The following is a 13,825-nucleotide window of genomic DNA, read 5'->3' on the forward strand; positions in this document are numbered from 1 at the left end:
TTGAAACCCATAAAATTTTTTTAGTGTTTTCGAAAAATGCACTTAGTTTGACAGATGGTTTGAACCTTTGTTTGAAAATCTCATCAGCTTCAGAATGCCCCAAGATCAGACTAATCCACCGTCTGATGGTTTTTAAAATTGGTTCAAAGGAGTCGTCACTGATATTTTGCACAAAACATCAAAAAAAGAAAATAGTTTTCAAAAATTCAACTTTAGCCTTCACAGCCAGAGCCAAGTTCGGGGGTCGGTTACGTGTGGGGAATGTATTAGACACCCCACAACGCTTGAACGTGGTACCATTTGATAATTTTAGCATTATAACAACGTAATTAAATTTTTACCCCTATTTAATAAACATACATAGCAATTTACGTCTACATTACTCCTAATCTACTACATACATATTACTTTATTATCTACATGATGCCTATTCTATTACACACAAGAAAAGCGATAAATAAAGAAATAAATAAGAGGGAAGAAATTAGAACCTTCAAAGCAAGCTTTTTTATATATCTTCTTGTAAAGTTGTACAGGAGGGCTTTTTGGCAGACTCTGCACTCTACAAGACCTCACTAACACTCAAAACTTTTAACTGAGGAAACTTCAAAATCTCTGCCAAAGGTTCCAAAGATCTCTTAATCAGGCAATGATGAGTTTTTTCATTCAAAGTGACATTGAAGAGAGTCAAAGAGGGGAGAGAATGAGGTGTGTGTAAGAATGAGGGGGTGGCACGCATTTATAGGTGTCGAGGGAAAGGGAACAGTCATTCGCAATTTGGAATGGCCATTCAACACCTATAAATTACACTAAAATGTGCCAAGTGGAACGGCCATTCCAAGCCATGTATAATGTGAAGGGGGAACGGCCATTCCAAGCCTAAGGTTAGAGTTTTGACCCTTTTTGATGCAGAAATGCCTCTTGGATGTCCCGTGCTCATGTGTCTTCCTTGGCTTCAGTGGGTTGCTTCTCTTAACTTAGAAGCTTCTTGACCCTTGCAGATAAAGCCCGAACAAAAGTTGGTGTCTACAATAACAAGGAGTAAGTTGCACAAAATCAAGGAATAAAACTAAAAGTTTCAACACCACATAAGGAAAATTTTTCTAATAGTTTCAAGTTGATTAGCAAAAAGTGTCATTCACTATTACATGCACCTACACGAGCGATATCACCCTCAGCCATTACTCCTTATACAAGTAAGAAGTATCAAAACAAATAAGTAATCATCAAAATCAAGAAAACCAAGCATACTACAACACATAACAAATCATAAATCAGAGTACACACGAAAATGTAATTAAGACACATAACACACATGTCTGAGTTGAATCAACCGAGCTCTGATATTACTAAATGTGACACCCTCTACCCCACATACCATAACACATAAATAATAAAATATTAATAACTTAATCCTTCATAATTAAATACCAAACATGTTTAAACAAAGAGCACCATATCCGTAACTTGAACAAAATAACACAATCAACGAAAATTACAAAAGAAATAAAAATAAGTTTTTGAATAAATCAATAGAAACAACATCCTAATTTAATCTTATCTATGCCTTGATGTCACATGTCTTTTCAAAACAAAGCTCAACACTAAATCCTAAGCTTCATCACCAACATCCTTAGTCTCATGTTGATGATCACCTACATAACAACCAAAGGAAAATAACATAAAGGAAATGGGAGTGAGAAACATCTCACTCTAGCTCACGATGTAGGAATACACATTGGATAACCAAACACAAACAAGACATGTATATACATAGCATGGAAAAATTCATAACAATATCACACTTCACTCATCTATGACATAAAAATTAATTAACATATAGCATTAAAATGGACATGTAATGGACATGGACTACATATTATCATGTATGTGGCGCTAATAAAACATCACATGGTGCATACCGCTAGCTACACACATAAAGTAGTCTACGAGTACATGTCGGGTCACACTCTCTGCGCACTTTCATTAGAAAGACATACTACCATGGTCTAGTTAGGATAGCGAAGCCCTACAAGATACATACCATGCACATAATGGCCGAGACTGAGACTTACAAATCGAGTAATCCCCAAGGACTAATGCTCAAACTTTTACACAAGGGGGTCTTCCCTGGTAGTGTATTCCATATCGTACCCTTAAAAACATTTATGCAAATGATGCATGTAAATCAAGACTCTATGTATTATCATATCATATTATCATGTCTCATTATCATATAACCTCATCATGTAATTTCAATCATATCAATTTATCTCACATCATATAATCATCAAGTATATTCATTTAAGAATAACATTGAATAACACAAGAAATTCACATCACTTCCAATCATAGATCACAAGAGAGAAGTACCATAAGATTCACATTACACTAATAGAATTCATCAAACAGAGAAGGAAAGAAGCATAATAGGGAAACTGGCGCTTAGCCCCAAATTGGGCACTCAACATAAGGCTTCTAGAGAGTAACCTTGACTATCTGGTTGATCCATGCTCAGCGTAAAACTTACGCTCAGCATGAGGGTCACAAATAGCATTATAACTCTGCCACCTTGACACTCAGTGCTAAAAATGGCATTTAATGTGGTTTCTACATACAGAAACTTTAAAATTTGCAATTTTCATTTTTACATCCCAATCATCAATCTACTCATACAATCAATGAAAGTGTTATAAATCATGGAATAAACATTAAAAACAATACAATTTACTCATACAATATGTCTTCAAATAATCTTATCATAGAAACACCAAATTTGCAATTACCAGTCAAACACAAATAATACTCATACACACATACAAATCACATCAATTAGAACATTCAAGGAGAAATAGAAACGCAAAAGGCACATTTGGAAAAACCCCTCACTCATAGACATATAACAGATATAGGATTGGGGGCCAATCCCACTACCCAATATATATTTTCACGCCTAGAGCAAGGTTTGTCACTCTTCCTTACCTTGTTGAGCAGAAAAAGATGAACGATCAACTCTGGATGTTTTCCTCCTCCTTTAGGTTCTCTAAGTTCTAAAGCGTAAATAGTACGTGAAAAGTGAGAACCTAAAATCTGATCAGCTCTTTCTTTCTTTCTTTCTTTCTTTCTCTCTCTCTCTCTCTCTCTCTCTCTGTTTTTTAAAACTTAACCTCCCTTTAACCTTTTAGTTAAAAATGTGAGACATGGTTATCTAAAAAAAAGATTCCTTCCCTTATTTAATAAATGATTAAATAATATAACCTTTAATTATAAAACCTTAAAATATATTCATATGAAAATAATTACCAATAGTTACTAAAATTATCATATTTAATTATCACAAAATATAGTCATTAATAAAATAAATATTAATTAGCTCTCATTAATAAAAATAAAAATATCAAGATTATTAATAAAATACCTGTATTATATTTTATGAAAAACGGGGTTCATTTTTGGTTTTATGAAATAAAATTGTTGCTTTCAAATATTTGTTTAGAGGGAGCATTGATTTTAAACTCAAAATGAATGACATTCATAACTCATAATGATGATTTTTTGAACCAAAAATGAATATCTAACTTTTTTAAAAACATTTATTCGATGATTAATTATGAAACCTTTTTAAATGTTTTACTAAAACCTCTGCATATTAAAATATTATTTTCTTATTTCTAAATTAATTTGCAACATAATGTTTTACTTTCAAATAAGAAGTAGTAGAAGAAGTAAGGATTAAAAATAGGAAGACAAAAAGTTTTATACTAGTTCACCCCAACTCAAGACCACATCCAATCCTCACTTCACTAGTGAGATTTTTGCTATAACCAAAACACCACCTACCACAGCTAGGTACAGATTAACCTCACGTGGTTGTTTATCAACACAAAACACACAACTCTTACAATATATTCAACACATATGCCCTCACACTACATAGACTTAACATCTCTTCAACCACAACACCTTCAGTGCTTGGTTAGGATAATAAAACACCATATCTAATTATTTTTTATTATTTGCAAAGATTAAAATTGCTTTTTTCTCTCTTTCTCCCTAACAGATGCTTCCACTAAGGAAGATAGTGTCTCACTTCTATGTGCTTATATATGAATGCTTAGCTTCATAAATACAAAAGTGGTTACACTTTTTCAAAGAGGGTGAAGTAGAGAATGAGTTTCCTCATTTGAGATCGTAAAGCTTGAATTTCTCTCTTTACCATTGGCTTCACACCTTCAAGTGTCATCTTTAGATCTTTTTATAAAGTGCACAGGTAGAGGTCAATAAATGTGAAACCCATAATGAAACAACTCTTTCCATTGAAAGAGATTTTGAAAATATCAGTTGTACATGACTTGTCACCACTAAAGTTGTCATTCTTAAGTCATCATTATGATCAATAATTCAGATGAGTGGTTCTAATGTGCAATTTTTGATGATCTTATAAGAAGGCATAAACTTGCATTTTGATGTTGTTGGGGAAAGACATGATCTAATATAGATATCATACTTAGTCTTCAAATGAGCCCTTGGTGTGGTGGTCCATATGAAAGACATAAGGATGATTATTGAAGCGCCTGTGTGAAGTTAATTAAACAAACACATCCTTTTGTTGGTGTCATAAATGCTTACATTGAATATGTTTTTATCAAATTACCACTTATTTGATCTAAGGGACTACTTAACAATTTTTTTCATTAAAAGAAATGTAAAATTTTGTGTATTAGTTCAAAAAAACTTTTGTGTTGAATACACTCTTCCCAAGGAGTATGTTTTATTTATTTATTTTTTTAAAAAAAAGCTATCTACATTCTTAAAGGTGTCATAGATTCATAAGAAACATAAGTTTGTTTATTCTATTAAGAAAGACAATAAAGACAAATGGTAAAATGTACAAGAACATCAAATAACGCATTTAAGGTTATCGTCTTAAGACACACTACTAGAAAAATTAAAATTAGAGAGGGAACAAATTCGTCACTAATCTTCATAAAATCCGTCACAAATAAATTAGTGACGGAATTTGTGACGGAAATGACTCCGTCACAAAATTTGGCGTCACAAAATATTTAGTGACGGATTATTTTCTCCGTCACAATTAGTGACGGAATTAAGGCATCACAAACAGTATAATTTCCGTCACTAATTTATAACAATAAATGTTTAGAAATTAATAAAAATCCGTCGCAATTTGTGAGGGATTAAATCCCTCGCAATTTGTGAGGGATTATACCCCTCGCAATTTGAGAGGGATTGAGAGGTATGTGAGTCCCTCACAAATTATGATGAACGAATCCGTCATAATTTGCGACGAAGAAAATCCGTCACAAACTGTGATGCCTATTATTGAGTAGAATCCGTCACAATTTGCGACGTCATAATTCCGTCACAATTTGCGACGGATAAAATCCGTCACTAACTGGGTTGAATCCCTCACAAACTGGGCGTCTTTAATGAGGAAACTATTGTTTTAAGAGTCTGGTAATCGATTACATATACATGTAATCGATTACCAGACAATGAAAATCATATGTTCGAAATTGACTTTTTAACAGGTTCTCTGGTAATCGATTACCCATTTCTTGTAATCGATTACCACATATAGCATATATTGGTGCAATTCAGTTTTCACATGCAGTCATATTTTGTGGTTATTGGTTCTTGGTTTTCTCAATTTGTGGTTATTAGAATCAGTTGCTGCAATGCTATTGGATCAAATCAGATTTTAACACTCTATTAAGACTATTGTTGTTGTTGTGGCTACTACAAACTTAATATGCTAATACAACATATATATGTATGATAGAGTAAAAATGTAATAAAGCAAACTAGTGAAGCAGAGGTATAAGGGTCCTCTCTCAACTTTAGAAAATGCCTCAGCTTATAATTGAAGGAAAATGACATTTAGGATTATTTATAGTTGAACAAACTAGAAGGAGACATGTAATAACATGAATAGAGTACAAGCAACTATGAAAGATCAATGTTGACCATGCAAGACCAATTTGTAAAGTAGGGAGCTCAATGTTGACCTTTCCTGTAGTCCAATAGTGTAAAAATTCGTCTGTGACAAACTTTCCCTATCTAAACCCTATAATTTCAAAATAATTAAAATGATCTATTTGCACAAGCATAGAAGATAGAACTAGTCCATCCAAGACTAAATTACCTCTAGCCACACTGAGGTTGTTTCACTTCCTGTAAACAGGTATTGACCAATAAAAATAGTATCACGCCCTTCTTCACAACCTGCAAAATTCTAGATTCCTGTTTAGCAAACACTATACAGTACAGACAATCAAAGTACAATATGAGATAAATGAGAATTAGTTTCAGAACTCAATCTGCACATCACACAGTCAAGAGATAAATCTGTTACAGGTTTTCATATTTGAAGTAAATCATTCATATTAATCCTTCCTAGAATTGAAGTCCATACAAAGGATTGATTTCTTAAAAGACTTGTCCAAAAGGTAAAATTCATTGCTGAGATGAAGTAAGAAAAATGAAAATAGGACTTGCATGAAAATGAGTCCAAGTAGTCAAGAGAATAAATCCTTGTCTGGATTAAGGGATAGATGGATTGAATCCAGCAATGCCAAAAGGAATTACAGAGCTGGGGAACTTGAATTAAGCTCTGGTTTCTTTCTTTCAGTTCTATAATAGCTCAAGCTCTCTTCAATTCAACAAAACTCATTTTATTCAATATTTTGTTTTCTGGTTTCCGTCCTCACCTTACCATACTATTACTAATTTTACCTACTACTGAGTTCAAAGATGTCTTCCCTCATCATATTATTATTAATTTTATCATAGATGCATATTTAGTAGTAAATAATATCAGAATTCAGAATTATTCCAAGATCTGGAGACTAGAAATCATCATAGATTCCATAGAGAACTCCTTATTTGAAAGCAGTAATAGGTTCTTCCTTGGGCAATCCACAAAGGAAAAAACTTTTATGCAATTCCATAGGTCCAATTCATTTTGTTCTCTAATAAGAATTGAAATTTCACCTCAATAATCCACGTTGACATGTAATGGAAACCTTTATCATGTAAATTACCAAGGTAAAAATCCAATTCTTATTAGACAACAGCACCAAAAGTACCTATGGAACTACATCTAAGTTGTGTCCTTCCACAAAACCCATATATCCATTAACCTTTATAATTAAAACACATTTTATAGCAGCCAAATATCACAGATATTTTGGTCCATTACTCCATTAGCATCATTCCTTTCTTCCCAGCAAACCATCATTACCTTGATACATGCTCAATAAACCTTGAAACAACCAAGTTCCACTACTGATATCCATCCAAAACCATAAACGTAGCCCTTGACATTGTAGTTTCCTTAATATCCTATATGACACACCAATAAACCATGTAAAGGACTCAAGTGATATCTAAACGCAAATTTCAGTAAATAACTAAACGCATATGTTTTAGTGCATAGGCATCTTATTTGAAAGGTGGAACAGGCATAAAGTATCCTGTTATTAATCAAAGAAGTACCGTCAGAAACTCGATGGAGTAATGGACATTAAAATGCTCCTCACTGAAACAAAGAAGTCAACATTCATGTGGCTTTCTTTGCACCTCTTACTTCTCAGAGAACATAGTTTTAAAATTTGGATCGGTAATTATCTAATAGTTCAAAAATCTATAATGCTTAAAAAACTAAGCTTATGAAGCATTTTCAAAAGCCAAAACTTAACAAATCCAAAATAACGCCCTACTTATTTCTAAATGCTGGAAACATCTCAAACACAAACGAAACCAATCGAACACTCCAAAATTTGTAACACCCCAATTTTCAAAAAGGTTATTATTATTATTATTTTTATTATTATTATTAGTAGATGGTATTTGGTCATAATTATTTTAATAATTATAGAGGAATATTATTTTGTACGTTTTAAATAATTATTACTTTGGACAATTATTTTGTACGTATTAAATAAGTATTTTTATTAGCATTTTTTAAATAAATATTTATATGTTTTAAGAGAAGGTTGATTTTATATGATATTTTGTTATTGAAATTATATTATTATATTTAGGGTCAGAAATATATTATTATTATAGAGAAAAAATATTTTATAATATACATGTATTTATTTTATTTAATTATTTTGAGGAAAATTAGAAGTGGGTTAGAAGAGAAGGAAAATGGGTTGGGTTGACCCAGTCCAATGGATTAATTTTAAGAAAGGAGTAAGGTGGTGTTAACCCTATCTGCCTCATTTGCGTTCTGAAGGGTTAGGGAAAAAAAAGAGGAGAAACAAAGAGCTCTAAGGAAGAGTACTCAGGAACGATCTTAGATCACACCAAGACCATTCATCTTCTGCTCATTCAGGTACGGGGGAGATGGGTTTCTTCATATGTGAATATAGGGGTGTTCGGGTAGTGAGGGCAATCCCTAAGTCCCTCTAGGAACTCTATTTAAAATTCTGAACGATTATCTGTGCAATCGATGTTCTAAATTCTTAATTCATTTGGAAGAACTTATTTCTTGAATTGTCTTTGAATTCCATTGGGGCTTTCTTGTTAATTTTTTATCCTTAAATTTGATGACTTGAATTTTATGTGTTAAGAAGAGTTTAGATTTTTTTTGTAAAATCAATGGAAACCAATTTTTGAGGCTTGAGATGTGTATGGATTGATTTGGAACGTATGAAGAATATAAATGGAGTTAAACTGAACCAACGGGGTGTAGAAGTAGTGAAAATTGGTAAAAACCTTGTTGAAACTCGTAAAACGCAGGTTTAATTTCACAGAGGGGAGTCTGGACAGAGATTTGGGCGCTCAGCGCCAGTTTTGGGCGTCGGGCGTCGGGACCCCGACATACGTTTGTAATTTTGCGATATCTTTCTGTGTAGTTATCCAAATCGAGTGCCGTTTGTTTTGTTAGAAACTAGACATCTGGGGCTACCATTTAGACACAAGAATCGTGTAAACATATTAATATTTGATCAAGTTATGTGAGTTTCAATTTGAGCCTTCCAATCTGTGTGCGAACCACAACATCAATTTTTGTGAGCCCTGAATGGTAACCTAAACGACTTTATTAGGATTTGTGTTCTTCATAAAAGTTGTAGATATTGATGTTAGGATTCTAATGGAGTTGGGATCACTTAGAAAGGATATGTATATCTCGAGTTATGGTTAAATTATTAACTGAATGTCATAGATATTGTGATGTGTGTGAAGAATTATGTGAAATTTGTGGTCTATGATGTTGATAACTTAATGATAGGTACCTAGCATGTGAGGATGATATTGCATGGATTTTTATTGACATGTGATGATGTTATATAATGGAGATGCATTAATTATGAGTTACGTGGGATGCATGAGTTGCATGAAACTTATGAGTTGCATGTGGTGCTTGAGAAGCCAGACATGGCTATATTGCATTGGACCCTGGGCCCAGAGAGGGGTTGAGACAGGGGGGACCATGACGGGAGGCATTCCATGCGTGGGCCATTGGGTGTTTAACTGCGCAACTCACTGGCCACAGAGGGTTTAACGGTGGGTGGATTGCCTTTGCACGGGCCGCTGGGTGTTTAACCGTGCAACATACCGGCCCTGGGAGGGTGTGAGAACGGTATGCCCGCATTGACAACAACTAAGGGAATTGACGAGGTACGCCCATTGTGCGGAGTGCCAAGTTGAGACTCTTAGGAGAGGAGATGTGTATGAGCATATAGTGAGTATGTGTATGAAAGCTTGTATGATTGAAAAAAAATGATGTTTGGTAATTATATGAGATGTATTTGTTGTTTATAGTTAATGATGATATTTTGGTGCACGGTGTGGGGTGGGAATTGGGTAGCTCTATGTTCATATATGATGTTATCTATCTCTCACCGTCCTGTTTTTATGTGGTTTTCTTTTAGGTGAAGATGAAGGCACTCATAGTGTTGAGTTCTAAAGGGAAAGGGTTCTGCTCTGATAGGATGTGACATTGGGGCATGAATTTAGGATGCTTTACTTATGAATTGTTATTTGTCGTTTGAGGAGACTTATTTTTAGGAGTTTTATATTCACCTTATATTTGTAAATTCTGGATCCCTTTCATTTTTCTTTAGAAACCTTGATAATTTTCTTTTAAGAGTAAAACTTTATTATTATTATTATTATTATTTCTATTTATTTCAAGACTTGTGAACCTATGAGTTTGTATTAAAATATGTGGACCCTTCTTGATGTTATATTTATTGAATTATTCTTATTGTTGTTACTTATCTATTATGGGGTAGAAGGGTGTCACAAAATTCCCATCTAAGTTCCCATTCAAACAAGTTCCAAAGTAAAAACCAAAATGATACCATCAGCAAGAAACTCATTTTATAAATACCAATCAGAGATCAAAGGCTACATCAATATTGAAAATCAACAACAACAAAATAATAATAGTAATTCAAATTTCCAAAATTATATTCACAACGCTACTTGAAAAACAGTGAGATAAATCAGAATCACGATTAGCATCCATATCCAAATTCAATAGCAGTTCGTGAAATCCAAATCGTACTCAAGAGTCGTCGTCAGCAGCAGCACCCTTCGACGATCCACCAGCCTTCTTAGGCAGCAAGAGATTGTGAATATTCGGCATCACACCTCCATTAGCGATTGTGAAGTCACCGAGAAGCTTGCTCAATTCCTCGTCGTTCCTCACCGCCAATTGAATGTGACGAGGCACAATTCGCGTCTTCTTGTTATCTCTCGCAGCGTTTCCAGCCAACTCCAAAACCTAATAGAAACACCAAACGCAACACATTCGATTCAATCGCTCGAAAACAGATAATTCATTATTCCTCAAATTGAGCTTCGAAAACCTAGATCTGACGACGCGCGCGAAGAGGAAATTACCTCGGCGCGCGAATTGGAGGCCGGCCTTGCTGCTCCGGGAGCTGGCTTTCTTGGCGGTGCTGGATCCTAGGGTTTTGCCGCGACCTGCCATAGACGTGGAACGGAAGGTTCGAGAAGCGTTGAAAGAGAGTTCCGGTGAGTGAGAAAATATGAGAAGAGAGTGAAAGTGTGTTGGGAAAGTTTGAGCGGGTGCGAGGTTTATTTAGTGGGATAGAGGAGGGGATTTTAGCCAATGAGAGGGAGTCACGCGGATTGATGATGAGTGCCGTTGGATTACGTTGAGTATGGACGGTTGAGGTGTGAAGTACGAAAAATGTGAGGGAAGGGACAGCGGGAGAAGAAATAACGTAGAATAGTGGTATTTCTTGAATTGGATTGTGTAGAAATTAATTATGCAGGTGAGTTTTATATTTTTTTTTCTATAAAAAAAGTGAAGAAAATAAACAAATGGATTGTTCAAATAAAATATGAAAGTAACCGATTGTGCGTCAGTTTTTTTTACAAATAATTGTATTTTTTAGTTTAATTGATTAAATTAAAATATTAATAATTATCTATGGAAATTTCTGTAGATAAGTTATCTACGGAAATTTCCGGAGATAATTTATCTACAGAAATTTCCGTCGATAAGTTACCTACGAAAATTTTCATAAGTAAGTTACCTATATTATAGCTTTAAAATATGCTATATATATATTAGAGTCTAGATACACACTGCTATAGCTATCAAGAGTCTAGATTTTAGATTTTATTTATTTTGTTTTATAATAAATAAAATCCAATATTAAATCAAAAGATTATAACAATCATAACTCAAATCCAGGTAAATATATTTCATAATCAAAAGAAATCCAATATTAAATCAAAAGATAATAAAAATTATAACTAAAATATTTATAAATTTTCTAATATTAAATTTAGTATATATTAAAATTAATTAATTAAATATTTGTATTTAAGAAATTGCTACAAATTTTAGATATATATTTTAAATTTTTTATTTTATTAAATTAATTAAAAATTAATTAATTTTATCACTTTTTAATCAAGTGAGTGAATGATAATGAATTAACTAAATTACTAAAATTCTAAAATATATTTTAATTAAAAATAATTTTTTGGTAAATACGGTAACTAAAAAGTATTATAATAAATAATTAAATTAAAAAAGAATAAATTTTATAATGATTATTTTTTTAATGATGTTAAATTAAATATTCTAATTATTTTATAATAAATAAAAATGAAAAGATAATAAAAATATATTTTACCTTAGGTAAATTGCATTTTATCTCATTATAATGTTTAATTTGAGATCTTCTCATCTAATTTTAATTTTGAAATCTTAATCTTCTAATAATGGTAAATCTTAATCTTAATCTTCTCATGTTAAAAGAAAAATTTCGATGCAATAAAAAAATCTCATTATCTTTATTTATTTAATGCAATATATTTCTATAAAAAGAAAACTTATTATATTTTTAATTTGCAAACATAGCATAACCTATTTTTTTTGTCCTTACTAAAAAAAATTCATGGATCTGTTATTGATGATAACTAAATAGACTTTAATTATTTCTAAAAAACATTATGATTTTTGAAATTTATAAATTTTATGAATTATAATTCTTAAGTATAAAACAATTTTTTGTGTGCTAAATGTTCTTTTAAAATCATTTTTTAAGGTGTTATAAAACATATTGATATATCAAATAATTTGGACATCAAGTAATGAATATCATATATAATTAATTTGATCTTTCAATCATTTTTTCTTATACATATATTTTCTAATTAAATTTAAAAGTGTTATATTAAGTATTATTTATTTGAATTGAATTATATGTAGTATAGTCCTTTTAATTGCAAATGTAGCAAGCAACTCCACCACTCTCCACTCACCAAAACGTGTATGGTCCGTTAAATCTATTATATTCGTCAATTTTTTAAAAATAATAATAATCGTTGATATATTTTTTTAAAGTAATTACTCACAACTATTATTTTAATTTATTTTTTATTTATCTTTTAAAAATTAAGAGGTATCAAGTGTCTCCTTTTTTTTACTAGCCTAACTAAACACTTTTATTTTATTTTAGTTTCTAACATATACAATATCTTCATTTTAATCTCTAAATAATCTTGAAAATTTGTAAAGACTCAACTTAAAAATTTTAAGTAGTTTAAATAATTTTACTCACTAAATCACCATGTTCATTTAATCAATAACTTACAAATCTTAATTATATATTATCTTTAATATAAATTTTACTCAATTCATTAAATCTCTAAAAATTATTATATAAGATCTTAAAGAAGTTATTTCTTAAAACATATCATTATTCGAATTCATTGAATGTTTAATGTTAATTATAATTAAGATCTTATTATATAAAAACTTATTATATAATATATCTTAAATAAGTTATTTCTTAATCATATATATATATATATATATATATATATATATAAATAAGTGATTTGTAATGTACGAATTTTTATTATTTATATATACTTTATTTTAGTTATATCATTATTCAATATAAAATTTTTAATACATTTCCTCACATTTTGAGTGTAACATTTATAAAACTCTAAATATATAAATGCACTTAATACCAGAAAAATTTGATAAAGGGTAATACAATAAATTCAACAATAAAATATTAATATAAACTTTAATATAAATCTTAATTAAGAATACTTAAGTGTCACTCTCCTTCTTTGTATGATACTCTGTATATAGTTAACTTGGCCGGTTCCCTCTAGCATTTAATATTGCATTTAAGTTTTATCTAAAAATAAATATATTATCCATTATCTTGTCAACACATTTCTAAAAAGTGAAGAAGACGAAAGGGAGGATTTATTTTATATAAAAACTTATTATATAATATATCTTAAATAAGTTATTTCTTTATCATTAAATTATTAATTATAGTCA

The 13,825-nt window shown here is 31.3% G+C and overlaps 1 long non-coding RNA gene across 3 annotated transcripts; it reads right to left on the minus strand.

Moving 5' to 3' along the window:
- Window positions 1-481: 481 nt before the first annotated feature.
- On the minus strand, window positions 482-11,194 carry LOC145958281 (uncharacterized). 3 transcript variants are annotated; one of them, XR_014434015.1, is made up of 4 exons: window positions 10,882-11,175; window positions 7,265-10,762; window positions 6,167-6,246; window positions 490-1,026 (listed from the first exon to the last, which is right to left on the minus strand). It is a non-coding gene; the product is annotated as an uncharacterized LOC145958281 (long non-coding RNA). The 3 variants fall into 3 exon arrangements; XR_014434014.1 differs by having other exon boundaries at window positions 482-1,026; window positions 6,167-10,762; window positions 10,882-11,194; XR_014434013.1 differs by lacking the exon at window positions 490-1,026 and having other exon boundaries at window positions 5,861-6,246; window positions 10,882-11,173.
- Window positions 11,195-13,825: the final 2,631 nt, after the last annotated feature.

Source organism: Cajanus cajan, chromosome 5, assembly GCF_000230855.2.
Source record: "Cajanus cajan strain Asha chromosome 5, NIPB_CcT2T_4, whole genome shotgun sequence".
In the NCBI taxonomy this organism is placed as follows: Eukaryota; Viridiplantae; Streptophyta; class Magnoliopsida; order Fabales; family Fabaceae; genus Cajanus; species Cajanus cajan.